This window comes from Scyliorhinus canicula, chromosome 13 (genome assembly GCF_902713615.1).
Source record: "Scyliorhinus canicula chromosome 13, sScyCan1.1, whole genome shotgun sequence".
Taxonomy (NCBI): domain Eukaryota; kingdom Metazoa; phylum Chordata; class Chondrichthyes; order Carcharhiniformes; family Scyliorhinidae; genus Scyliorhinus; species Scyliorhinus canicula.
In genome coordinates this window covers 27,385,514-27,411,535 of record NC_052158.1, presented here as the reverse complement: position 1 = coordinate 27,411,535, position 26,022 = coordinate 27,385,514, and the positions used below count along the sequence as shown (strand labels likewise).

The following is a 26,022-nucleotide window of genomic DNA, read 5'->3' as shown; positions in this document are numbered from 1 at the left end:
TTTGATAGATTGAAGAGTTTTTCAAGGAAGTAACTGGTAGGATAGATAAAGGGGAACCAGTAGATGTAGTATCCCTGGATTTCCAAAAGGCATTTGATAAGGTGCCACACAAAAGTTTGATCGAGAAGATAACGGCTCATGGAGTTGTGGGTAATGTTGGGGGCATGGATAGAGGATTGGATAAGGGATAGAAAACACAGTAGGCATAAAGGGGGCTTTTTCAAGTTGGCAGAGCAGTGAATAGTGGAGTGCCACGATGATCAGTGCTGGGGCCTCAGCCATTTCCAATCTATATTCATGACTTAGGCGAAGAGACGAGAGCAATGTATCAATGTTTGCCAATGATGCCAAGTTAGGCGGGAAGGTAAGCTGCGGGGAGGACACAGAGAGGCTGCAAAGAGACACAGGCAAGTTAAGCGAGTGGGCTACAAGATGGCAGATGGAGTATGCTATAGGGAAGAGTGAGGTTATTCACTTTGGTCATAAGAAGAGAAGCAGTATTTTTTTTAAAGGAGTGAAACTTGTACATGTTGGTGCAAGGAACGCAGGACGTTAGCGTACAGGTGCAGCGTACAGGTGCAGCGTTCAAGTTAGCGGACAGGTGCAGCATCCAGGTGCAGCGTCCAGGTGCAGCATCCAGGTGCAGCTCCAGGTGCAGCTCCAGGTGCAGCGTACAGGTGCAGCATCCAGATGCAGCATCCAGGTGCAGCTCCAGGTGCAGCTCCAGGTGCAGCGTACAGGTGCAGCATCCAGGTGCAGCTCCAGGTGCAGCTCCAGGTGCAGCGTCCAGGTGCAGCGTACAGGTGCAGCATCCAGGTGCAGCGTCCAGGTGCAGCTCCAGGTGCATCTCCAGGTGCAGCGTCCAGGTGCAGCATCCAGGTGCAGCGTCCAGATGCAGCTCCAGGTGCAGCGTCCAGATGCAGCTCCAGGTGCAGCGTCCAGGTGCAGCTCCAGGTGCAGCGTCCAGGTGCAGCATCCAGGTGCAGCGTCCAGGTGCAGCATCCAGGTGCAGCGTCCAGATGCAGCTCCAGGTGCAGCTCCAGATGCAGCTCCAGGTGCAGCATCCAGGTGCAGCGTCCAGGTGCAGCATCCAGGTGCAGCGTCCAGATGCAGCTCCAGGTGCAGCTCCAGGTGCAGCTCCAGGTGCAGCGTCCAGGTGCAGCATCCAGGTGCAGCGTCCAGGTGCAGCGTCCAGGTGCAGCTCCAGGTGCAGCATCCAGGTGCAACATCCAGGTGCAGCTCCAGGTGCAACATCCAGGTGCAGCGTCCAGGTGCAGCGTCCAGGTGCAACATCCAGGTGCAGCGTCCAGGTGCAGCATCCAGGTGCAGCGTCCAGGTGCAGCTCCAGGTGCAGCGTCCAGGTGCAGCGTCCAGATGCAACATCCAGATGCAGCATCCAGGTGCAACATCCAGGTGCAACATCCAGGTGCAGCGTCCAGATGCAACATCCAGATGCAGCATCCAGATGCAGCATCCAGGTGCAACATCCAGGTGCAACATCCAGATGCAGCATCCAGATGCAACATCCAGGTGCAGCATCCAGGTGCAGCGTCCAGGTGCAGCATCCAGGTGCAGCTCCAGGTGCAGCGTCCAGGTGCAACATCCAGGTGCAGCGTCCAGGTGCAGCATCCAGGTGCAGCGTCCAGGTGCAGCGTCCAGGTGCAACATCCAGGTGCAGCGTCCAGATGCAACATCCAGGTGCAGCGTCCAGATGCAACATCCAGGTGCAGCGTCCAGGTGCAACATCCAGGTGCAGCATCCAGGTGCAGCGTCCAGATGCAGCATCCAGGTGCAGCATCCAGGTGCAGCGTCCAGGTGCAACATCCAGGTGCAGCGTCCAGATGCAGCGTCCAGATGCAGCATCCAGGTGCAGCATCCAGGTGCAGCGTCCAGGTGCAGCGTCCAGATGCAGCGTCCAGGTGCAGCGTCCAGGTGCAGCGTCCAGGTGCAGCAAGCAATTGGAAGGCAAACGGCACATTGACCTTTACTGAGAGGGGATTAGAGTGCAGGAATAAAGAATCAATACAGTTGTACAGGATTTTTGGAGGGGGGACCAGGATTTTGGAGGGGGGGAACCACATCTGGAGTACTGCACAGTTCTGAGCCGGGATTCTCCCCTACCCAGCAGGGCGGGGGGGTCCCGGCGTGTTGGAGTGGTGTGAACCACTCCGGCTTCGGGTCACCCCAAAGGTGCAAAAGTCTCCGCACCTTTAGGCGCCAAGCTCGCACATTGAGGGGCTAGTTCCGCGCCGGAGTGGTTCCCACTCCACCGGCTGGCGTGAACAGCCTTTGGCGCCACGCCAGCCGGGGCCGAAAGGACTTCACCGCCCGGCGTAAGTCCGCGCATGCGCCAGAGCGTCAGCGGCTGCTGACGTCATCCCGGCGCATGCGCAGTGGAGGGGCCTCTTCCGCCTCCGCCATGGGGAAGACCATGGTGAAGGCGGATGGAAAAGAGTGCCCCCACGGCACAGGCCCGCCCGCTGATCGGTGGGCCCCAATCGCGGGCCAGGCCACTGTGGGGGCACCCCCCGGGGTCAGATTGCCCCGCGCCCTCCGCAGGACCCCGGCGCCCGCCCGCGCCTCCAATCTCGCCGGTAAGGTAGGTGGTTTAATCCACGCCGGCGGGAGAGACTTGTCAGCGGCGAGACTTCAGCCCATTGCGGGATGGAGAATCGCCGCGGTGGGGTCGCCGACCAGCGCGGGGCGATGCCCACCCCCGCCGATTCCCGGGTGGCGGAGAATTCGGGACATGGAGCGGGCGGGATTGACACCGGCCCCGGGCGAATCCCACCCTTGGTCTCCAAATTTCAGAAAGGACACACTTGCATTGCAAGCGGTACAGTGAAGGTTCATTAAATTGGTGCCTGGAATGAGGGGGATGTCCAACGAGGAGAGGCTGAGTAAATGGGGTTCATATCCTCTGAAGGACGAGAGGCGATCTCAGTGAAACCCGCACAAAATTCAGAAGGGACTTTGATAGGGTGGACGTAGTTTCCTCTGGTCACTGCCAGCAGTTGTGGGGGGGGGGGGGGGGGGGGGGGGGTGCTTAACTGAGCAGGAGGCCACAAATTCGGATTCCAGAATGTGGGTTGAGCTTTTGGAATGTTGTTCCCTGGACTATCAAGGCAGACAGGCTTCCTGACGAACAATGTGGAGAAGACCCTTTCCTTGCATTGACCTGTCATACGTGCTAATCGGAGAGCCACCTCACCCCAATTAAGTCCGCCAGCTAGCGAGAAAATTAGACTGTTCACATTTATCATCGGGTCTAAGTTCACCTGGCGAGCCGGACTTCTTCCACGACTTTGCGGCGGGTATTCGCTGCTTTAGCCTCCTTGGGAAACACTCTGCTGCTCCCTCTTGTTGTGGAGGTTCTTGTCCTGCAGACAGACAGAAGGATTAATAGTCGTCTCATTGGCTGCATGAGCAGTTCAGCGAACATGCATGACAACCGCGGCTGCCAAGTCCCACATCCCCCCCCCCCCCCCCCACTCAGTAGGTGGGTAGCAAGCAAGGTGTCCTGCAACTGATAGAGGTTCGAAGGCATAAAGCAGCTGGAGTACTTTCAGTTCTTCTCATGCTAGATTTATAAGGAGCTTATGGGAGAGGAGGACACAGGGACCGAGGAACTGAAACTTAAGACCATAAGACATAGGAGTGGAAGTAAGGCCATTCGGCCCATCGAGTCCACTCCGCCATTCAATCATGGCTGATGGGCATTTCAACTCCACCTACCAGCATTCTCCCCGTAGCCCTTAATTCCTTGCGACATCAAGAATTTATCTATCTCTGCCTTGAAGCCATTTAGCGTCCCGGCCCCCACTGCACTCCGCGGCAATGAATTGCACAGGCCCACCACTCTCTGGCTGAAGAAATGTCTCCGCATTTCTGTTCTGAATTTACCCCCTCTAATTCTAAGGCTGTGCCCACGGGTCCTCGTCTCCTCGCCTAACGGAAACAGTTTCTTTGCGTCCACCCTTTCTAAGCCATGTATTATCTTGTAAGTTTCTATTAGATCTCCCCTTAACCTTCTAAACTCCAATGAATACAATCCCAGGATCCTCAGCCGTTCATCATACGTTAGACCCGCCATTCCAGGGATCATCCGTGTGAATCTCCGCTGGACACGCTCCAGTGCCAGTATGTCCTTCCTGAGATGTGGGGCCCAAAACTGGACACAGTACTCCAAATGGGGCCTAACCAGAGCCTTATAAAGGCTCAGTAGCACATCGCTGCTTTTATATTCCAACCCTCTTGAGATAAATGACAACATTGCATTCGCTTTCTTAATCACAGATTCAACCTGCATGTTTACCTTTAGGGAATCCTCGACTAGCACTCCAGATCCCTTTGTACTTTGGCATTATGAATTTTCTCACCGTTTAGAAAGTAGTCTATGCTTGGATTCTTTTTTCCAAAGTGCAAGACCTCACATTTTCTCACGTTGAATTGCATCAGCCATTTCCTACACCACTCTCCCAAACTGTCTAGATCCTTCTGCAGCCTCCCCACTTCCTCAGCACTACCTGCCTGACCACCTAACTTCGTATCATCGGCAAACTTCGCTAGAATGCCCCCAGTCCCTTCATCCAGATCATTAATATATATGGTGAACAGCTGTGGCCCCAACACTGAACCCTGTGGGACACCGCTGGTCACCGGCTGCCATTCCGAAAAAGAACCTTTTATCCCAACTCTCTGCCTTCTGTCAGACAGCCAATCCTCAACCCATGCCAGTAGCTCACCTCGAACACCATGGGCCCTCACTTTACTCAGCAGCCTCCTGTGTGGCACCTTATCAAAGGCCTTTTGGAAATCCAGATAGACCACATCCACTGGGTTTCCCTGGTCTAACCTACTTGTCACCTCCTCAAAGAATTCTAACAGGTTCGTCAGGCACGAACTCCCCTTACTAAATCCATGTTGACTTGTTCTAATCCGACCCTGCTCTTCCAAGAATTTAGAAATCTCATCCTTAACGATCGATTCTAGAATTTTACCAACAACCGAGGTTAGGCTAATTGCCCTATAATTTTCCATCTTTTGTCTTGATCCTTTCTTGAACAAGGGGGTTACAACAGCGATCTTCCAATCGTTCGGGACTTTCCCTGACTCCAGTGATTTTTGAAAGATCTCAACCAACGCTTCCGCTATTTCTTCAGCCACCTCCCTCAGAACTCTAGGGTGTAGCCCATCGGGGCCAGGAGATTTGTCAATTTTAAGACCTTTTAGCTTTTTTAGCACCATCTCTTTTATAATGGCAACCATACTCAACTCAGCCCCCTGACCCTCTATAATTTTTGGGATATTACTCATGTCTTCCACTGTGAACAGTAAGAAGTCTTACAACACCAGGTTAAAGTCCAACAGGTTTGTTTCAAACACGAGCTTTCGGAGCACGGCTCCTTCTTCAGGTGAATCACCTGAAGAAGGAGCCGTGCTCCGAAAGCTCGTGTTTGAAACAAACCTGTTGGACTTTAACCTGGTGTTGTAAGACTTCTTACTGTGCTCACCCCAGTCCAACGCCGGCATCTCCACATCATGGCTTCCACTGTGAAGACAGACGCAAAGTACTTATTAAGTTCTCCAGCCATTTCCTCGTCTCCCATCACTAGCCTTCCGGAATCAGTTTGAATTGGTCCAATGTCTACTTTGGCCTGTCGTTTGTTTCTTATGTATTGAAAGAAACTTTTACTATCATTTCTTATATTACTGGCTAGCCTGCCTTCATATTTGATCCTCTCCTTCCTTATTTGTCTCTTTGTTAACCTCTGTTTGTTTTTGTAGCCTTCCCAATCTTCTGATTTCCCAGTGCTTTTGGCCACTTTATAGGATCTCACTTTTTCTTTGATACATTTCCTGACCTCCTTTGTCAGCCATGGCTGTCAACTTAAGTGGGAGGAGGAGCTAGGTGGGGAGTTGGAGGGAGGCGTATGGGCAGACGCTCTGAGGAGGGTAAATGCAACCGCAACATGTGCCAGGCTCGGCCTGATTCAGTTCAAGGTAGTTCACCGGGCCCACATGACGGTGGCCCGGATGAGCAAATTCTTTGGGCTGGAGGACAAGTGTACTAGATGTGGGGGAGGACCAGCGAACCATGTCCACAAGTTCTGGGCGTGTCCAAAACTCAGGGGATACTGGCAGGGATTTGCGGACGTCTTATCCCGGGTTCTGAAAACAAGGGTGGCGATGAGTCCAGAGGTGGCGATTTTTGGGGTGTTGGAAGACCCGGGAGTACAGGAGCGGATAGAGGCCGACGTTGTGGCCTTTGCTTCCCTGATAGCCCGGCGACGAATACTGTTGGCCTGGAGGGACTCAAAGCCCCCAAAGACCGAAGTATGGCTGTCGGACATGGCAAGCTTTCTCAGCTTGAAAAAAAATCAAGTTTGCCTTACGGGGATCACTATCAGGATTCGCCCGGAGGTGGCAACCATTCATCGACTTCTTCACGGGGAACTAATCGTCAGCAGGGGGAGGGTGGGGGGGGGGGGGGGGGGGGGGGTAGAAATAGTGTAGAGTAGGGGGGAAGAATAGGCGGGTCTATCTGCGAGAGTGGTACTGTTATTTGCACTATGTTTTTGTAATTGGTATCTGCACACTAATGTATATTGTTACTGTTTCCAATGCCAAAAATACCTCAATAAAATTGTCTGTTAAAAAAAAAGTTCTTCTCATGCTAGGCCCATGTGACTGAAACTCCTGTCCCACACCCCTGTGAACTCACACTGAGGCTACCTGATGAGTGTCACTTTGGGATGAGCAGACATGCCGACCATCCTGATGGACCGCGGCAGACCGTCTTTCCTGCACTGCCGGGCTGTTCTTCGATGGGCCCCAAGGGTGCTGACCCTCCTCTGTGACCTCCAACCAGGCCGGCGTGGTCAGGGTCACCTGCTGGGAACCTGGTGAAACAGGGAGCCTGGGAGTCCTGGACGAGGATCTCCGGGGGGGGGCTTGGCTGAACCAGTTTGGGGGATAGGGAAATGTTGGGGGAACGTGGGGGGGGCATGTGACACCTGGCCCGGTTCCAATCCTGGTCTCGGCAGAACCCGGACCTCCTGGCTTTACAGCGAGTGAATGGCTGCCCAGGGGCCCTTTTAAATATGGCGCCCAGGCCTTGGGCCCCATGAGGTGATGCCAAGGATCCACCACATACATTCCCCCCTCCTTCCCCGTCCGCCCGAAGAGGAATTACTCCAGAGTCTGTACCCGCCATCAAACTGGGACTCCAAGAAGGGAAGATTGTAGCCAGTGTCACAGTCTCGGGGTCAGGGGGCTGATGGCTTCGGGCGGGGGGGAGGAGAAATCACTTCACTCAGAGGGTGCTGAACCTGTGGAATCCTTGACTACAGGAGGCTGTGGAGGACAAGTCACTAAATAGATTTAAGAAGGAAATAGACAGATTTCTAGACTTTAAAGGTGTTAGAGGAGTATGGGGAGAGCGTGATGTTGAGACAGAGGATCAGTCCACATTGAAAGTGAAAATGAAAATTGTCACAAGTCCGCTTCAAATGAAGTTACTGTGAAAAGCCCCTAGTCGCCACATTCCCGCGCCTGGTTCATTGAATGGCGGAGTAGGCTCGAGGGGCCGAATGGCCTATTCCTGCTCAATTTCCTGTGTCCTTGTGCACAGCAGGATCCCACTATATCTTTCAGCCAGTGGAGGGAGGGGTGGGGAAGCGAGGAACCAAACTAACAACTAAGAACCGGCCCCGGGTTCAATTTAATTCCCCCCGCTCCCTGCCAGGTTCGTGAGGCGGAGCAAAATGCTGACCTCTTGCAGCCGGCCCGGCGCATTTCGCCGATCGGAATTGTGAAAGAAAAATCATTGGATCAATATCGGGAACGCTGCACAAGGCTTGACTGGTTTCAAAGGTGTTCGTTCCTGCCGATCGATGACCAAAAAGCTGGAGGGAGCAGCACCGGCACAGACTGCCCTGCAGGGGGCAGACCGTCTCATTTCTTTTTGATGTGTAGTCACTGTTGTGATAAAAGTCCCAGATGACCACAGGCTGCTTTCCCCTTTGAGGGGGAGAGCTGACTGCTGGCCTGAGGATCACCACACCGCAGGAAAGGGGCAAGGTTGAGAAGACAGGGCCTTCATCAATAACCTCCACCGATACAGAAATTGAACCAGCCCCATTATTGTAGCATAGGAAACGGGACAGTCAATCTGCCTCAGACAACCTCCCTCAGGATCGAGGCCATAATGACCAGACAGTCTGTTTTGTGTGAATTTGACTGAGGGATATGTATTGCCAAGGACACCAAGGAGGAGGGGCCGCAGTGACAAAAACAAAATGTGAACGATACAGAGACCCCAACAGCTCAGCTCTCTGGCTCATCCTGAAAATAGTGCGCACAATCTTTCGCCTCCATCCACCAGGCAATGCGGCCCGCTCGCTGTGACAGCTCATCTGACTGACGGCACCTACATCTGTGCAGCACTCCCTCAGTACTGACCCTCCGACAGTGCAGCACTCCCTCAGTACTGACCCTCTGACAGTACAGCACTCCCTCAGTACTGAACCTCTGACAGTGCAGCACTCCCTCAGTACTGAACCTCTGACAGTACAGCACTCCCTCAGTACTGACCCTCTGACAGTGCAGCACTCCCTCAGTACTGACCCTCTGATAGTGCAGCACTCCCTCAGTACAGACCCTCTGACAGTGCAGCACTCCCTCAGTACTGACCCTCTGACAGTGCAGCACTCCCTCAGTACTGACTCTCTCACAGTGCAGCACTCTCTCAGTACTGACCCTCTGACATTGCAGCGCTCCCTCAGTACTGACCCTCTGACAGTGCAGCACTCCCTCATTACTGACCCTCTGACAGCACTTGAAAGTGACATGGACAGTTTAATGAAGTGGGCAAATATCTGGCAGATGGAGCATGTGTGGTGAAAATATTAACCTGCCCACTTTGGCAGGAAGATTAGAAAGGTAGCTTGTTATTTAAATGGAGACGGGTTGCAGAACTCTGGGGTACAGAGTGATACAGGAATCAGAAAACCGTTACCATCTAGTTACAGCAAGCGAATAGGAAGGCAAATAGAATGTTCTGTTTTTTTGTGGGGGCGAATGGAATATAAAAGGTGAGTTGTCTTGCTGCACTTGTCCAGGAGCGAGACCACATGTGGAGTACTGAATGGAGTTCTGATCTCCTTGTTTAAGAAATGGTTTAAGTGAGTCAGAAGCCGTTTCGAGAAGGTTCTGTCGACTTATACAAGGGATGGGGGAGCAGCTTTAAACTTATGCAGACAGGTGGGGTCGGTACGCAGCGGAGTTCAGAAGAATGAGGAATGGCCTGATGTTGAACCACGTGATCCTGAGGGGAGCCTGACAGGGTGGATGCTGAACAGATATCTCTCCTTGCGGGAGAGACTGGGGCAGGGGTCAGAGGGATTTAAGACGGAAATTAGGAGAATTATTTCCTCTCAGAGAGTGGTGAATCGATCAGTCAGGGTGGTGGGTGGTACGGTCAACCCAAATTGTTCAGACAGAGGTAGGTTTGTTTTTGATTAACAAGGAAGTCAAAGGTTATCGGGGTCGGTGAGAATGTGGAGTTGAAAGACCAGGATCAAGTCAGTGTTGATCTTATTGAATAGCGGAGCAGGCTTGAGGGGCCGATTGGCCTACTCCTGCACCTCATCCGTGTTCATCTGTTTATATGTAAATAGTTGAGACCCCAATACTGATCCCTGTGGGATTCTACTCATCACATCTCTCTGACCCCAAAATGGCCCATTTATTCCTACTCTGTTGTCTACCTCTTACGCTGCAGGAAAGGATGTCCCGAAGCATTGGTGAGACCATGCAGACGCTGCGACAACGAATGAACGGACATCGCGCGACAATCACCAGGAGGAATGTTCCCTTCCAGTTGGGGAACACTTCAGCAGTCAAGGGCATTCAGCCTCTGATCTCCGGGTAAGCATTCTCCAAGGCGGCCTTCAGGACACGTGACAAAGCAGAATCGCTGAGCAGAAACTTATAGCTAAGTTCCGCACGCATGAGTACGGCCTCAACCGGGATCTTGGATTCATGTCGCATTACATTCGTCCCCCACCATCTGGCCTGGACTTGCAAAATCCTACCAACTGTTCTGGCTTGAGACAATTCACACCTCTTTAACCTGGGATTACCCTTCTCTCTGGATCTGTAAAGATTCAATTACCTGCAAATGCTCACATTCCAAGCATTGTCTGGCATCTTTGAATTTGTCTATATATATGTTTCTGGAACATACCTCTCCATTCACCTGAGGAAGGAGCTGCGCTCCGAAAGCTTGTGTTTGAAACAAACCTGTTGGACTTTAACCTGGTGTTGTAAGACTTCTTACTGTGCTTATCTTACATAGTAATCTTTGATGTGCCTTTTCAAATGCCTTCTGAAGCCTAAGTACCCCACATCCACAAGTGCCTCTTTATCTACATTGATTGTTACTTCCTTAAAAAACTGCAATAAATTATTTATTACACTATTTCTTTTTCACAAAACCATGTTGACTCTGCCTGATTGCATTCAGATTTTCTAAATGCTCCTCCGCTGTCACCTCCTTAGTGACAGCATTTTCCCTCCAGCAGATCAACACCCTGAGAGTTACCATTGACCAGAAACTTGACTAACCACTGGTTAGGTGAGCAGGCCAGAGGCGAGGAATCCTGACTCCCCAAAGCCTATTCCCCACTTACAAGGCACATGTCAGGAGTGTGATGGAATACTCCCCATTGCCTGGATGAGTGCAGCTCCAACAACACTCAAGAAGCTCGACACCATCCAGGACAAAGCAAAGCAACCCACTTGATTGGCACCCGGTCCACAAATATTCAAACCCTGCACCACTTGTGCACAATGGCCGCTGTGTGTACCATCTACAAGATGTACTGCAGTAACTCACCAAGGTTCCTCTGGCAGCCCTTTTCAAACCCATGACCACTACCATCAGGACGGACAAGAGCAGCAGCTACCTGGCAACCCCACCACCTGGAGGTTCCCCTCCAAGTCACTCACCACCCTGACTTGGAAATATATCGGCCGTTCCCTCACCGTCACTGGAACTCCCTCCCCAACAGCACAGTGGGTGTACCTACACCACATGAGCTGCAGTAGTCCAAAGCTGCTGACCACCACCTTCTCAAGGGGCAATTAGAGATGAGCAATAAATGCTGGGCCCAGCCAGTGACGCCCACATCCCTTGAACAAATGAAAAAGAAGCATGAGCGAACCGTCCTGTAGTTCCTTCCTTTCTGTCTCCCTTCTGTCTTGAATAGAGCAGTCACTTCCCCAGACAGCAGTGGGAGGCGGGGTCAACGAATATTTTAAAGACAGAGTCAGATAGATTCTTAACAAGAGAGAGTCAAAGACTATGGAGGGATGAGGGGGGAGGGGGGGGGGGGGGGGGGGGGGGGGGGGGTGAGGGGGGGCAGGAAAGTGGAGTTGAGACCACAATCTGACCAACCATGATCTTGCTGAATGGTGGAGCAGGCACGCGGGGCTGAGTGGCCTAATTTGTATGTTTCTAGGCTTGTATGTAAACATAAGAGCTAATAATAACAATAATCTTTATGGTCAGAAGTAGGCCTACATTTAGCACTGCAATTAAGTTACTGTGAAAAGCCCCCAATCGTCACATTCCAGTGCCTGCTCAGGCACACGGCTGAATCACTTTTTAGCAAATCTGCAAATTAAAGTGAGACAGCTAGTCTCACTTTAATGTGCAGATTCCCGAGGTATCAAGGAGTGGGATCAATCCCCTTTGCCTCAGAGACCTTGAGCGAGCGAGTGTCATTCAGCACTAGGCTGCACCAAATGGGTCCCTCAAGGGATTGGAGGCCCCTCGGCCTCCTTTGGGCAGGGTAGTAACCTGGTATGGCTGGTGCCACCCAGGCACTGCCTGTGTGGCACTGCCAGTGGTCAGGGGCACTGTCTGGTGGCACTGCCAAGGTGCCAAGCTGGTATTTTCTGTACCTCGGCTGCGCGTTCCCTGTTGAAGCCCCTCATCAAACGCAAGTCGTGTTTTATAGCCTCGTGTTTCTCGGGGTTTCAATCTCTGGGATACATGTGGCTAAATGTGCTCGCTATGGGACGTTGTTCCCTTTTAGTTAAATTGTACCTCTTGTTAGCCTTTGGCTGCACTTGCGTAAAGAGTCAAGATTTCTGCTCCTTCTCACAAACACTTTTATTTTCCTTTAACACACTCTGTACAAAACTATCACTACATTACATGCTCCAAAAGCCACCTGAAGCCTCTTTACATAATCAGTGTCAATTATTGGATACTTAACATAAATGAGACATCTAATTAGAAAGTCTCTTACCCCATTACTTCACAGTCTCCCCTTCCTTGGAGAAAAAAAATAATTTGGTGAAACTCAAAAACACACGCAATTTCCCACCCCCTATTTTTTTGGAAAAAGAAAAAAAAACAGTTACAGAAACAGGCGCCCTTCATTAACAATATCCTTAAGCTTCTATGAGCTAGCCCCTCTTTTCGTAAAACAATCAGACAATTGATAGCTACTGTCAACCCATTAAATTTTTGCTATATCCCCTCTGTCCAACACCTGCTTCAAACTTGCGTTGTCTATCCTTAACCTTTTCTCATTCACACTTTTTGTCGAGTGCACATTTTCCCACAGGGATTTATTGTCAATGTGACACTCAATGGGTATGTTACCCAAATCCCCGAATCCCAAAATGTCTGTCAATATCTCAGATATATATAAAAGGCCATATCCATTGTCTCTACAAGGCTTAACGTCTCAGCAGCCAAAGTGCTTTTGACCACTCTCCTTATTTTCTTTGTTTCCCACACAAGGGCAACATTTACCATTGTTCCCCAAAAGGAAAATTATAAAGCCTCCAGCACTTGAAACCCCATCACATGAATTTGCATAGGACGCATCACTATAAACTATGAGTTTCAAATGCCTAAGATCACCTAAAACCGGGAACCTCAAAACACACTCCTGCATTTTTAGTTTGACCAAAGTGTCTTCCACTTTAGGATCATTCATTTTTGTACTCAACTCTAAGACATCAAAACTAACATCCAGTCTAGTGTCTATCTATCTAATTCAGTTGCCCAATCAAACTTCGCAGTTGCTCTTTTTCCATCTTTGAAAACATAGAACATAGAACATAGAACATAGAACATAGAACGATACAGCGCAGTACAGGCCCTTCGGCCCTCGATGTTGCACCGACATGGAAAAAAACTAAAGGCCATCTAACCTACACTATGCCCTTATCATCCATATGCTTATCCAATAAATTTTTAAATGCCCTCAATGTTGGCGAGTTCACTACTGTTGCAGGTAGGGCATTCCACGGCCTCACCACTCTTTGCGTAAAAAACCCACCTCTGACCTCTGTCCTATATCTATTACCCCTCAATTTAAGGCTATGTCCCCTCGTGCTAGCCACCTCCATCCGCGGGAGAAGGCTCTCGCTGTCCACCCTATCTGACCCTCTGATCATTTTGTATGCCTCTATTAAGTCACCTCTTAACCTTCTTCTCTCTAACAAAAACAACCTCAAGTCCATCAGCCTTTCCTCATAAGATTTTCCCTCCATACCAGGCAACATCCTGGTAAATCTCCTCTGCACCCGTTCCAAGGCTTCCACGTCCTTCCTATAATGAGGCGACCAGAACTGTACGCAATACTCCAAATGCGGCCGTACTAGAGTTTTGTACAACTGCAACATGACCTCATGGCTCCGGAACTCAATCCCTCTACCAATAAAGGCCATCACACCATAGGCCTTCTTCACAACCCTATCAACCTGGGTGGCAACTTTCAGGGATCTATGTACATGGACACCGAGATCCCTCTGCTCATCCACACTACCAAGAATTTTACCATTAGCCAAATAGTCCACATTCCTGTTATTCTTTCCAAAGTGAATCACCTCACACTTCTCCACACGGTGTCTTTTTGTGAAATCCGACCACAACTAATTGCTATTGGGCTGATGCTTTCCAAATAAGATTGCTGACGTAAAGTTGCACCCAACTTAGTCTGTCCGATTTCCAGTCCAATATATTTAAATGCACCAGAAGTCTGACTTCCAACCTTTCCTCAACACAGAGATTACAATAGCTTTGAAATCACTAGTCCCACCCCACAAAAAAGTAATCGACATGCATCATAAAGATGCCAGAAAGATTTCCTTTATAGTGGCAGTAAAACATTGCTGGATCTGCTTTCAACTGGCAACAGCCTAATGTTAAGAAAGCTAACCTACCGAAAAATACCAGACTCTAGACGCATCATTTAATCCATACACAAATTTGTTCAACTTCCAGAGTACCCCTTCTGTGTTAGCTGCTTCTTTAGGAGGACGGAGAAAAATGTCTCTCTGGAGCTGATGCCCCTGCAAAAAGGCCGCTTTTATATCTATAGATTTGCAGTCCCATGCCTTTGTGGCTAATAGAGCCAAGAAGATCTTTGAAAGAACCTTTCCTGCCGTAGGTGAATCTACCCATAAATCCTGATCTTCTAAGTTTTCTTCAAATCCCTTTGCCACAAGCCTGGCCTTTGCCTTATATGTTCCATCCGGAAGAACCTTTTCTGTACAAATCCATCTGTGGGATAGAGCTCTTTGTCCCCTATCCGGTACTTCCGTGTATACCCCAGATTCACTCCAACTATGCAGTTCTACTTCCCCTATCCTACCTGGTATCTCGTTCTGTACTGCTAGACCTTTCCCTTCTGCTGTGGGATGTCCTTTCAATAGTTCTCAACCTTTTCCTGTGAACCTGTCCACTATCCGATGTACTATCTGAACTGGCACTACGTTTCTATGCCCTCCATTTTTGAACTTTGTGTTCCCAATCCATTGTGTTGACTCCCTCCCCCGAATGCTGTACATTCAACCAATGTTTATACTTTCCAATGGCCTTTCCTGCTCTACTAATAACAGTTGCATCCTTCCATTTGGAAGAAAATAGACTTATCAGTGATAGGCAGCATGGTTTTGTGCAGGGAAGGAAATGTCTTATAAACCTAATAGAATTATTTGAGGAAGTGACAAAGTTAATTGATGAGGGAAGGGCTGTAGATGTCATATACATGGACTTTAGTAAGGCGTTTGATAAAGTTTCCCATGGCAGGTTGATGGAAAAAGTGAAGTCTTATGCGGTTCAGGGTGTACTAGCTAGATGGATAAAGAACTGGCTGGGTAACAGGAGACAGAGAGTAGTGGAGGGAGGGAGTGTCTCACAATGGAGAAAGGTGACTAATGGTGTTCCACAGGGATCCGTGCTCTGACCACTGTTGTTTGTGATATACATAAATGATCTGGACGAAGGTATAGGTGGTCTGATGAGCAAGTTTGCAGATTATACTAAGATTGGTAGAGTTGCAGATAGCGAGGAGGACTGTCAGAGAATGCAGCAAAATATAGATAGATTGGAGAGTTGGGCAGAGAAATGGCAGATGGTGTTCAATCCAGGCAAATGCGAGGTGATGCATTTTGGAAGATCTAATTCAAGAGCGGACTATACGGTCAATGGAAGAGTCCTGGGGAAAATTGATGTACAGAGAGATCTGGGAGTTCAGGTCCATTGTACCCTGAAGGTGGCAACGCAGGTTGATAGAGTGATCAAGAAGGCATACAGCATGCTTGCCTTCATCGGACGGGGTATTGAGTACAACAGTCGGCAGGTCATGTTACAGTTGTATAGGACTTTGGTTAGGCCATATTTGGAATACTGTGTTCAGTTCTGGTCGCCACATTACCAGAAGGATGTGGATGCTTTAGAGAGGGTGCAGAGGAGGTTCACCAGGATGTTGCCTGGTATGAAGGGTGCTAGCTATGAAGAAAGGTTGAGTAGATTAGGATTGATTTCGTTTGAAAGATGGAGGTTGAGGGGGGACCTGATTGAGGTCGACAAAATTATGAGAGGTATGGACAGGGTGGATAGCAACAAGCTTTTTGCAAGATTTGGGGTGTCAGTTACAAGGGGTCACGATTTCAAGGTGGGAGGGGGAAAGTTTAAGGGAGATGTGCGTGGAAAGTTTTTTTACGCAGAAGGTGGTGGGTGCCTGGAATGCTTTGCCAGTGGAGGTGGTAGAGGTGGGCACGATAGCATCATTTAAGATGCATCTAGACAGATATATGAACGGGCGGGGAACAGAGGGAAGTAGACCTTGGAAAATGGGGACAGGTTTAGATAAAGGATCTGGATCGGCGCAGGCTGGGAGGGCCAAAGGGCCTGTTCCTGTGCTGTAATTTTCTTTGTTCTTTGTTCCATTGACTAGACCCTTCAGGCAAGTATGTCACTTTTGTACCAACTTTTGGCAGTTGTCCTTTCGGAAAAATGGCCTGTTCTAATTCATCAGAAGTATTGCGTTCCTCTGCAGAAACCCTGTCTATATCAGTTAACTGGTCCTCATAGTTCTGTAACATGTGCATACCAGATGACCCTAGTTCCTCATCATGTCTCTCTGCTCTGTCTAAATTTGAAAATTTGCAACCTGTACCCATTATCCTTGATGAATGTACCTTAACAGTCTGATTGCCATGTTGCAAAATAATTGTCATCTACACCTATGATCTTCCCTGGGACTTTCCATTCATTAAAATTGTCTCTCTTATAGTATACAATTTCCCGTTGCTGAAAAACGGTATCTGATAGCCGTACATTATGCCCTAAAGCTCTGAAAATTCTTTCAGAGACCTGCTTCCAAAAAAGCTTTTCTGCTACTATGTAATGCATTGAAATGCTCAGCAAAAGCAGAGCTAATTAATAGCTAACCCTAACCCTTCCCAAGCTGGAGGCTAGTCATCCAAAATGGACAGAATTTTAGGGATTTCTACCAAACACTAATTGATAAGGACTATAGCCCCCAACCATCAGCTAAAGCTAACAATTTGGTCTATCTGCCAAAACTTTCCAGCGCACGCCATCTATTACAGCATGGTGTCTTTCACACACACCATTACTAAATGGGCTTTCCGCAGCTGTATTCATAACTGTGATAGTCACATTTTCACACATATCCCTAAACTCATCATTAGCAAATTCTCCCCCATTGTCTGTAAGGAATTTTGCCGGTGAGCCCGTTCCTGTCCCTATCCATTTTTCCACAATTTGATCCAGAATTATTCTTTGTTCTTTACTTCGTACAATAGTTGATTGACCAAATCTGGTTGCTAAATCTACAAAATGCAAAATAAATATATTGTTAGCTTTAACCCAGATCTCAAGGTCCATGGCCACAATGTCGTTAAAATCCCTGGCCAAAGGTATGGTTACGATCGGTCGTGCTGGTGTCCTTCTATACTTCCTACAAACCTCATAGCGATCACTAACCTGTTCTAGCAGCTTAATATAGTCTTCATCCCTTACCCCTGCATCCGTTAATAATTTTTCAGCCTCCGAGGAGATGGATGCACAAATTGCCTATGCAGTTTTAATACAACAAGCTTTTTATCAGCTAAAGTCCCATTTCCAACTGCCAAGAACACATCCTTAACAACTGTACTTGAAATATTATTTGTAAGTGATGGAATACAATACAGTAGTCCCCCTTTATAACGCGGGTGTTGGGGTCCAAGACAGCCACCCGCGTTGCATCCGAGCCACGGATATCCATGATGGGGGTTTTAAATTTATTTTAAAATCTATGCATGCGCTTCCCATTGTGAGTCCACGGGGGGCGGGGGGAGAGGTCAGACCCCCGTAGACTCACAATGGGAAGCGCATGCATAGATTTTTAAATAAATTTAAAACCCCCATTGTGGATCCAATTAAAACAACCCACAGAAACTTACCAGGAACTTACAAGGTCTTGCTCTTTGCACCCCATCTGCCGCACGCGCTTGCACCCTGCGCTGCATGTCAGATTCAAAGGCAAGGCTGGGATTCAGTTTTAGGTGTCAGGGCTGTCAACTTGGTGGTTTGGGAACAAGTGGCAGGGGGGTGTCGCATCTCTCCTCGGTCCCAAGCCCCTGCAGTTCAGGCCTTTCTCCACACCGCCACCCCCCACCCCCTCCCCCCCCCCCCCCCCCCCACCCCCACCCTACCTCAACCACTATGGAGGTACCAGCTGTAGCTCTGCACTATCCACTTCCGGACGCTGTGTGAGCTGCTCCTCTCTCACTGAATCTCAGTGAGAGAGGAGCAGCCGGCAGTGTCAATTTCAGCCGGCAGTGTCAATTTCAGCGGCCGGCTCACTTTGATCCGGAGAGGGAAGCTGACAGTTGGGGTCCATAAGCCCCCCCGCCGTATATCGCGAACCGCGGTATTGCGGAGCGCGGTATAACGGGGGACTACTGTAGTGTCCCGACTGTGTAAATTGTAAGTCCACCGTCTTTCCAAAAACTGTTGTCTTATCCTGTTCCATATCCAGCTTCATGTGTGCTTTCTTCATCGATGATCTGCTCAGAAGCAAAGGTATCTCACTTGATACAGCATCCGTGCTAATGAAATGATTCACTCCAGCAATATTGCAAGGGATCACCACTCTTTTCAGCGACTTCAGAGTATTATCATCCCCAAACCTGAAACTTGTGGAACTTTTAAATTCCTTAACTTTGTTACGATTTTCAGCAGTCAAAGAGTCCAGGTAACATTTTAACCAGTCAATCCCACACACAGTAGATGTGCAGCCACTGTCCAATACAGCACAACTGTAGGATTCTGCAACCAACACCCTCCTTATCGGAGTAAAACTGCTCCTTAATAGGCCAATGCCTTCTTTCTGGTCACTATTTTTTTCCTCTTCCAACTTTCCCGTCTCATGTGTCGCTTCAAACACTCTATTATAACGTGTTGGACGGTTGAAAGCATAATGGTAGTGAGAGTCACATCGAAAACATCGATTAATCAAACCCCGGTCATTTCTGGAGTTCATTTTCCTATTTCCATTCTCCATGTCCCTTCTCCTGTTATAGGCATTAAATGGGTTTCTGTCCTCATAATTTCCAGGTCCCGATCTCCTTCCATACTCTTGTAAACTGTTTGTAGCTGTACGATCTCGCCATCCTGTCAGTAGTGTATCTTCAGCTTTATCACTGACTGACCCATTTGTGTGATAAGCGCCATAGGAATTGAATGTTTCCTCAGAAAGTTCTTTAAGGCTTCTGTCACCTGATCGAATAAGGTATAATTATCCGCAAACTTAACCCCTGTCAAAACCAGGAGCCTATCCATGTTGGTCACTCCAGCACAGTCCAGTAACTTAAATGGCAACACGGACTGTGGAAATTCCAGGTGGTGTTTGTGCAGCCTTTTGTATAGTCTGCTAAATTCCGTTATATAGTCCTCAATAGAGATATCCTCTGTTTACCGGAATCTATCAAATTCTGACCTGTCTTCATACGCACTTAACAAGTCATCCTTTTGATAAATCTTATCCATAGACGCAATAGAATCTCCAGACCTTCTTCTGAGTCTAACTCTTCCAATTCCAGTTCAGAAATTACTTTGCATCGGATTTTACTCTCATAACGTAGAGAAAGAGCCAATGCCATACCTTGTTTCCTCTTTCCCAAGGCATATACCTTAGTTCACATAACAACTGCACTTCTTTATTGGTCGTATGATTCCCTTTCAGGCAATAATGGCAGACAGTCATATCTGGCCATCTTTATCCGAGGTACAGCACATATAAATATTTTTTAAATTTTCATTCACTCCTTGGTTGGGTCTGGAAATGTTGTATCTTTCAACCCTTCACATTTGCGCAGCAACCATCCTCTACTAATGAAATGAAATGAAAATTGCTTATTGTCACGAGTAGGCTTCAATGAAGTTACTGTGAAAAGCCCCTAGTCGCCACATTCCGGCACCTGTCCGGGGATACTACCAATGTTAGCCTTTGGCTGCTGTCGTGTAAAGAGTCAAGATTTCTGTTCCTTTTCACAAACACCTTTATTTTCCTTTAACACACTCTGCACAAAACTCTATCACTACGTCACATGTTCCAAGGGCCACCTGAAGCCTCTTTACATAATCAGTGTCAATTATTGGATACTTAACATAAATGAGACATCTAATTAGAATGCCTCTCTTTTTAAAATAAATTTAGAGTACCCAATTCATATTTTTTCCAATTAAGTGGCAATTTAGCATGGCCAATCCACCTAGCCTGCAAATTTTTAGGCTGTGGGGGCGAAACCCACGCAAACACGGGGAGAATGTGCAAACTCCACACGGATAGTGACCCAGAGCTGGGATCGAACCTGGGCCTCGGCGCCGTGAGGCAGCAGGACTAACCCACTGTGCCACCGTGCTGCCCTCATTTAGAATGTCTCTTCCCCATTCATAACACCCTTCATCTCTGGAATCAATCTAGTGAACCTCCTTTGAACTGCCTCCAATGCCACTGCATCCTTCCTCAAACAAGGGGACCAAAACTATGCACAATACTCCAGTAAGAAGTCTTACAACACCAGGTTAAAGTCCAACAGGTTTGTTTCAAACACCAGCTTTTGGAGCACTGCTCCTTCCTCCTTATTCACCTGAGGAAGGAGCAGTGCTCTGAAAGCTAGTGTTTGAAACAAACCTGTTGGACTTTAACCTGGTGTTGTAAGACTTCTTACTGTGCTCACCGCAGACCAACGCCGGCATCTCCACATCATCACAATACTCCAGGTGCAGTCTTACCAATGCCTTGTACACTAATGCCGCTGTGCGAGAATCATGGGTTTGAGCCGGCGGGGGTGGACAGTGTATACAGGAGGTGGAGGGAAGTGGGGCTGGTCAAGGCGAGGGATCTGTATTTGGAGGAAGGGTTCGCCAGTCTGGAGGAGCTAAGGGAGAGGGTAGAGCTGCCGAGGGGGAGTGTGTTCAGGTATCTGCAGGTTAGGGACTTTGCGCGAAAGGTCTGGAGGGGGTTCCCTAGGTTGCCGGGATACACCCTGCTGGAGCGACTGCAGCTTCCGGATGTGGAGTGAGAGGGAAGATTTGGGGTTATATACAAGTGGCTGGGGGAGCAGGGAGGTGGTGAAGATCAAGGAGAAATGGCAAGCGGAGTTGGGAGGGGAGATCAATTGGGGAGTATGGAGTGAGGCACTGCGTAGAGTAAACGGGACCTCCTCTTGTGCAAGGATGAGCCTGATACAGTTTAAGGTGGTGCACAGGGTGCATATGATCGGGTGAGAATGAGTGGGTTCTTCCAGGGGGTAGCAGATGAGTGTGAGAGGTGTGTGCGGGGGCCAACGAATTACACAGACGTGTTTTAGGGATTGCTGTAAATTGGGAAGATTCTGGGCGGGCATGTTCGCGGTCTGAGCCAGGATAGTGGAGGAGGAGGAGGACCCGGACCCTTTGGTGGCGATATTTGGGGTTTCAGAGAAGCCGGAGCTCATGGAGAGGAGGAAGGCCGATATCGTGACCTTCCCCTCTCTGATTGCACAGCGGCGAATTTTGCTGGAGTGGTGGTCGGTCAAAATTCCATTTGCTTTCATTATTACCTGCTGCACCTGAATGCTAGTTTTCTGCGACTCATGCACGAGGACACCCAGATCCCTCTGTATTGGAGCACGCCAACGTCTCTCCCCATTTAGATAATAAGTTGCCTCCCCATTTTTCCGACCAAACGGATGACCTCACATTTATCCACATTAAGCTCTGTCAGCCACATTTGTCCCACTCACACAACCTTTCTCTATCCATTTGTAAATATTTCCTCATGGCAACTTACAGTGCACCTATATATTTTTTCATTTCTCCAATTAAGGGGCAATTTAGCATGGCCAATCCACCTACCCTGCACATCTTTGGGTTCTGGGGGTGGGACCCACGCAGACATTGGGAGAATGTGCAGATTACGCACAGACAGTGACCCAGCCGGGAATCGAACCTAGGACCCTGGAGCTGTGAAGCAACTGTGCGAACCACTGTGTTACCTTGGTGCCCCTTGTCCCATCTATTTTAAGAGTCATCTGCAAATTTGGCGACAGTTTCTATCCCTGCATCCGAGTCGTTAATATATATTGTAAATAGTTGGAGCCTGAGGACTGGACCATGTGGCACCCCACTCGTCACATCGTTGGACATGTCGTCTTTCTAATGAGGCATCAACAGCTGCCACCTGGGTGCAAAAGGTCACGCGGCGCTATTTCAGAGAGCTGCAGGGGCTTACACCCCCAGTGCCCGGGACACCTTGATCACCATCACCAAAGAGAAACAGACGATCTGCTGCTTCTGCGATCATGCTGCACACAACCTGCCTGCGTTGTTTCCGGCGTTGCCACGGTGACTACACTTCAGAGCAAAATCCCTTCCTCGGCCGTCAAGTGCTTCGGAATATGGATTCAGGACTGAATTCTCCAACATTTCCGGGGGCTGAATGGGAGCGCAGGCAAGGTGTGGAGGCGGGGGAATGGGGGAAGTGGAGCTGAGACAGGAGATCAGGCACGTGCACACTGAACATGGTGCAGCCTCGAGGGGCTGAATGGCCTGCTCCCCTTTCCAATGTCCTTGTCCGACTTTGCGGAATCTGTACAGCGGAGGAGGCCGTTCGGCCCATCGTGTCTGTCCTGGTTCGCCAAACAAGCGTGCGTGCTAACCTATCCCACTGCCCCACCTTCTCCCCGTAACCCAGCACATTCTTTTGTTTTCGGAAAACAATCCCATCCCCTTTCGAACACCCCGATCGAACCTGCCTCTACCACCCTCTCAGGAAGTTCGTTCCAGACCCCAACCACCATCTGGGTGAGGCAGCGGCATAGTGGTACTAAGACCATAAGAAATAGGAGCAGAATTAGGCCACTCGGCCCATCGAGTCTGCTTCGCCATTCAATCAGGGCTGATAGTTTTCTCATCCCCATTCTCCTCCCTTCTCCCCATAACTCCTGATCCCCTTCTTAATCAAGAACCTATCTATCTCTGTCTTAAAGACACTCAGTGATTTGACCTCCACATCCTTCTGCGGAAAAGAGTTCCACAGATTCACCACCCTCCGGCTGAAGAAATTCCTCCTCATCTCTGTTTTCAAGCATCGTCCCTTCAGTCTGAGATGGTGTCCTCTGGTTCTAGTTTTTCCTACAAGTGGAAACATCCTCTCCACGTCCACTCTATCCAGGCCTCGCAGTATCCTGTAAGTTTTAATAAGAGCCCCTCTCATCGTTCTAAACTCCAACCAGTACAGGAGTATTGTCGTTGGGTAGTAATGCAGAGACCTAGGGTGATGATCTGGCGACCTGAGTTCAAATCCCACCAGGGCAGATGGGGAAATTTGAATTCAATTTTTAAAATAATCTGCAATTAGGGGTCTAATGATGACGATGAACCATTATCGACTGTCGCAAAAAATCCATCGGGCTTATTAATGTCCTTTAGGGAAGGAAATCTATCGTCCTTACCTGGCCTGGCCTACATGTGACTCCAGACCCGCAGCCATGTGGTTCTCACTTAAATGCCCTCAAGGATGGGCAACGAATGTGGGCCCAGCCAGACACGCCCACATCCCATGAACAAGTAAAACACAAAAAAAACCTCTACTCTTTTTGTCTATTATTTTGAATCTGTGCCCTCTAATTCTTGATGCTCTCGGGTAAGAACGGTGCATCACGATTCACTCTGTCCATACCCCTCAGGATCTGGTACAAGTCTCCATCAAGTCTCCTCTCAGCCTTCTTTTCTCCGTGGAAAACAGTCCCAACTTCTCCAATCTATTAGCGACAAGCTCTCTATCCCTGGAATCATTCTTGTGAAGCTCTCTCCAATGCCTCCAGATCCTTCCTCAGGTACGGCGCCCAGAACTGGACATACTGCTCCAGACGAGGACAGATTGCCACTCCTGGTACCATGTGTTGTTCCCCGTGTCTTAATAAAGCTCGTAGTCTCAAAGGTGGAGAAGATGCTCTATTGTGAATTTGTTCTCTCTTCAGATTTAACTTACGGCTACCTCAAATGCTGCCTGCTTGTGTGTCTGTGTCCTGCTACGAGTTCTGCCTTCCGTGAAGTGTGTCCTCACTTCCTGTCCCTGTGTATATATAGCTCTCCTGTGCTCCCTCTAGTGCTTGCTCAGTTGTATTGCATCTACTCAGATCTGCAATCACCACAGCCTGGTCATTCCCTAGTTGCTGCTTGTGGGAGCTTCCTGCATGTAAATTGGTTGCCGCACATCCGAGACGTCAAGAGCTAGCTCATTGATTGTAAATGGCTTTTGGCGCTATACAAATGCGCCCAGCTGTATTTTTTGCCTGTGAGACTGGGACCTCGCCCACGTTCTGGCATTCCCGGACAAGCCCAGAGCAGAGGAGATGAGCAACAGGAGCAGGAGTAGGCTGTTCGGCCCCACGAGCCGAGACTACCCATCAATAAGATCATGGCTGATCTGACTCTGACGCCAACTCCACTTTGCTGTCGGTCCCCCCAGCTCCCTATTACCACTGATCCCCCTTGCCGATCAAGAATCTGTCTATCCCGGCCTCTGGTGGATAATCCCACAGACTGACCACACACTGAGATACAAAATCCCTCCTCACCTCTGTCTTAATTAGGATATCTTTAAACTGTGTCCCTGAGCCCAGGCGCTGGGTCAAGAGGAGATTGGCAACGCACCGCTCTGTCCCAGAGAGTGCACTTCCCACTGCTCGTCTGCAGGTGGCAGTGCGGCTTCAGCGAGGGATTGCAGAACTCCGGCCTGCCAATACCACTGACAGGCAGGCCGCTACTAATCTGCACTGACCCCCAGGATCCACACTTGATTTGCTGTAGCTCAGATCCTGCTGCTGTGAAATTAGCACAGTCGCACCCTGAGACACCGACAAAAACATCATCATTATCCCCTGCCTGGCCGATTAGACAGAGGCAGCAGCTGGCCTCCTGGTAATCTATTAAAAGCTGTGTTCGATCCCGTGAATTGTGTCACTCCTGGGAGCACCTCACTGCTGCTCAATTCTACACATCCTGCAAGGAAATGAGGCGAATGCACCAATCTGCATAGCTCTGTATCTAACCCCGTGCTGTACCTGTCCTGGGAGTGTTTGATGGGGACAGTGTAGAGGGAGCTTTACCCTGTATCTAACCCCGTGCTGTACCTGTCCTGGGAGTGTTTGATGGGGACAGTGTAGAGGGAGCTTTACTCTGTATCTAACCCCGTGCTGTACCTGTCCTGGGAGCGTTTGATGGGACAGTGTCGAGGGAGCTTTACTCTGTATCTAACCTCGTGCTGTACCTGTCCTGGGAGCGTTTGATGTGGACAGTGTAGAGGGAGCTTTACTCTGTATCTAACCCCGTGCTGTACCTGTCCTGGGAGTGTTTGATGGGACAGTGTAGAGGGAACTTTACTCTGTATCTAACCCTGTGCTGTACATGTCCTGGGGGTGTTTGATGGGACAGTGTAGAGGGAGCTTTACTCTGTATCTAACCTCGTGCTGTACCTGTCCTGGGAGTGTTTGATGGGGACAGTGTAGAGGGAGCTTTACTCTGTATCTAACCTCGTGCTGTACCTGTCCTGGGAGCGTTTGATGTGGACAGTGTAGAGGGAGCTTTACTCTGTATCTAACCCCGTGCTGTACCTGTCCTGGGAGTGTTTGATGGGACAGTGTAGAGGGAGCTTTACTCTGTATCTAACCCTATGCTGTACATGTCCTGGGGGTGTTTGATGGGACAGTGTAGAGGGAGCTTTACTCTGTATCTAACCTCGTGCTGTACCTGTCCTGGGAGCGTTTGATGTGGACAGTGTAGAGAGAGCTTTACTCTATATCTAACCCCGTGCTGTACCTGTCCTGGGAGTGTTTGATGGGGACAGTGTAGAGGGAGCTTTACTCTGTGTCTAACCCCGTGCTGTACCTGTCCTGGGAGTGTTTGATGGGACAGTGTAGAGGGAACTTTACTCTGTATCTAACCCTGTGCTGTACATGTCCTGGGGGTGTTTGATGGGACAGTGTAGAGGGAGCTTTACTCTGTATCTAACCTCGTGCTGTACCTGTCCTGGGAGTGTTTGATGGGGACAGTGTAGAGGGAGCTTTACTCTGTATCTAACCTCGTGCTGTACCTGTCCTGGGAGCGTTTGATGTGGACAGTGTAGAGGGAGCTTTACTCTGTATCTAACC

General features: G+C 49.2%; 1 protein-coding gene across 1 annotated transcript in view; it reads right to left on the bottom strand.

Moving 5' to 3' along the window:
- The window catches only part of LOC119975532 (gamma-aminobutyric acid type B receptor subunit 1-like), a 236,340-nt gene that overhangs the window by 16,399 nt on the left and 193,919 nt on the right, over window positions 1-26,022 (bottom strand). Inside the window, exon 2 of the mRNA XM_038815323.1 lies at window positions 3,279-3,380. The gene's annotated coding sequence lies outside the window, so the exon portion shown is untranslated. The remainder of the gene's footprint in view (window positions 1-3,278; window positions 3,381-26,022) is intronic.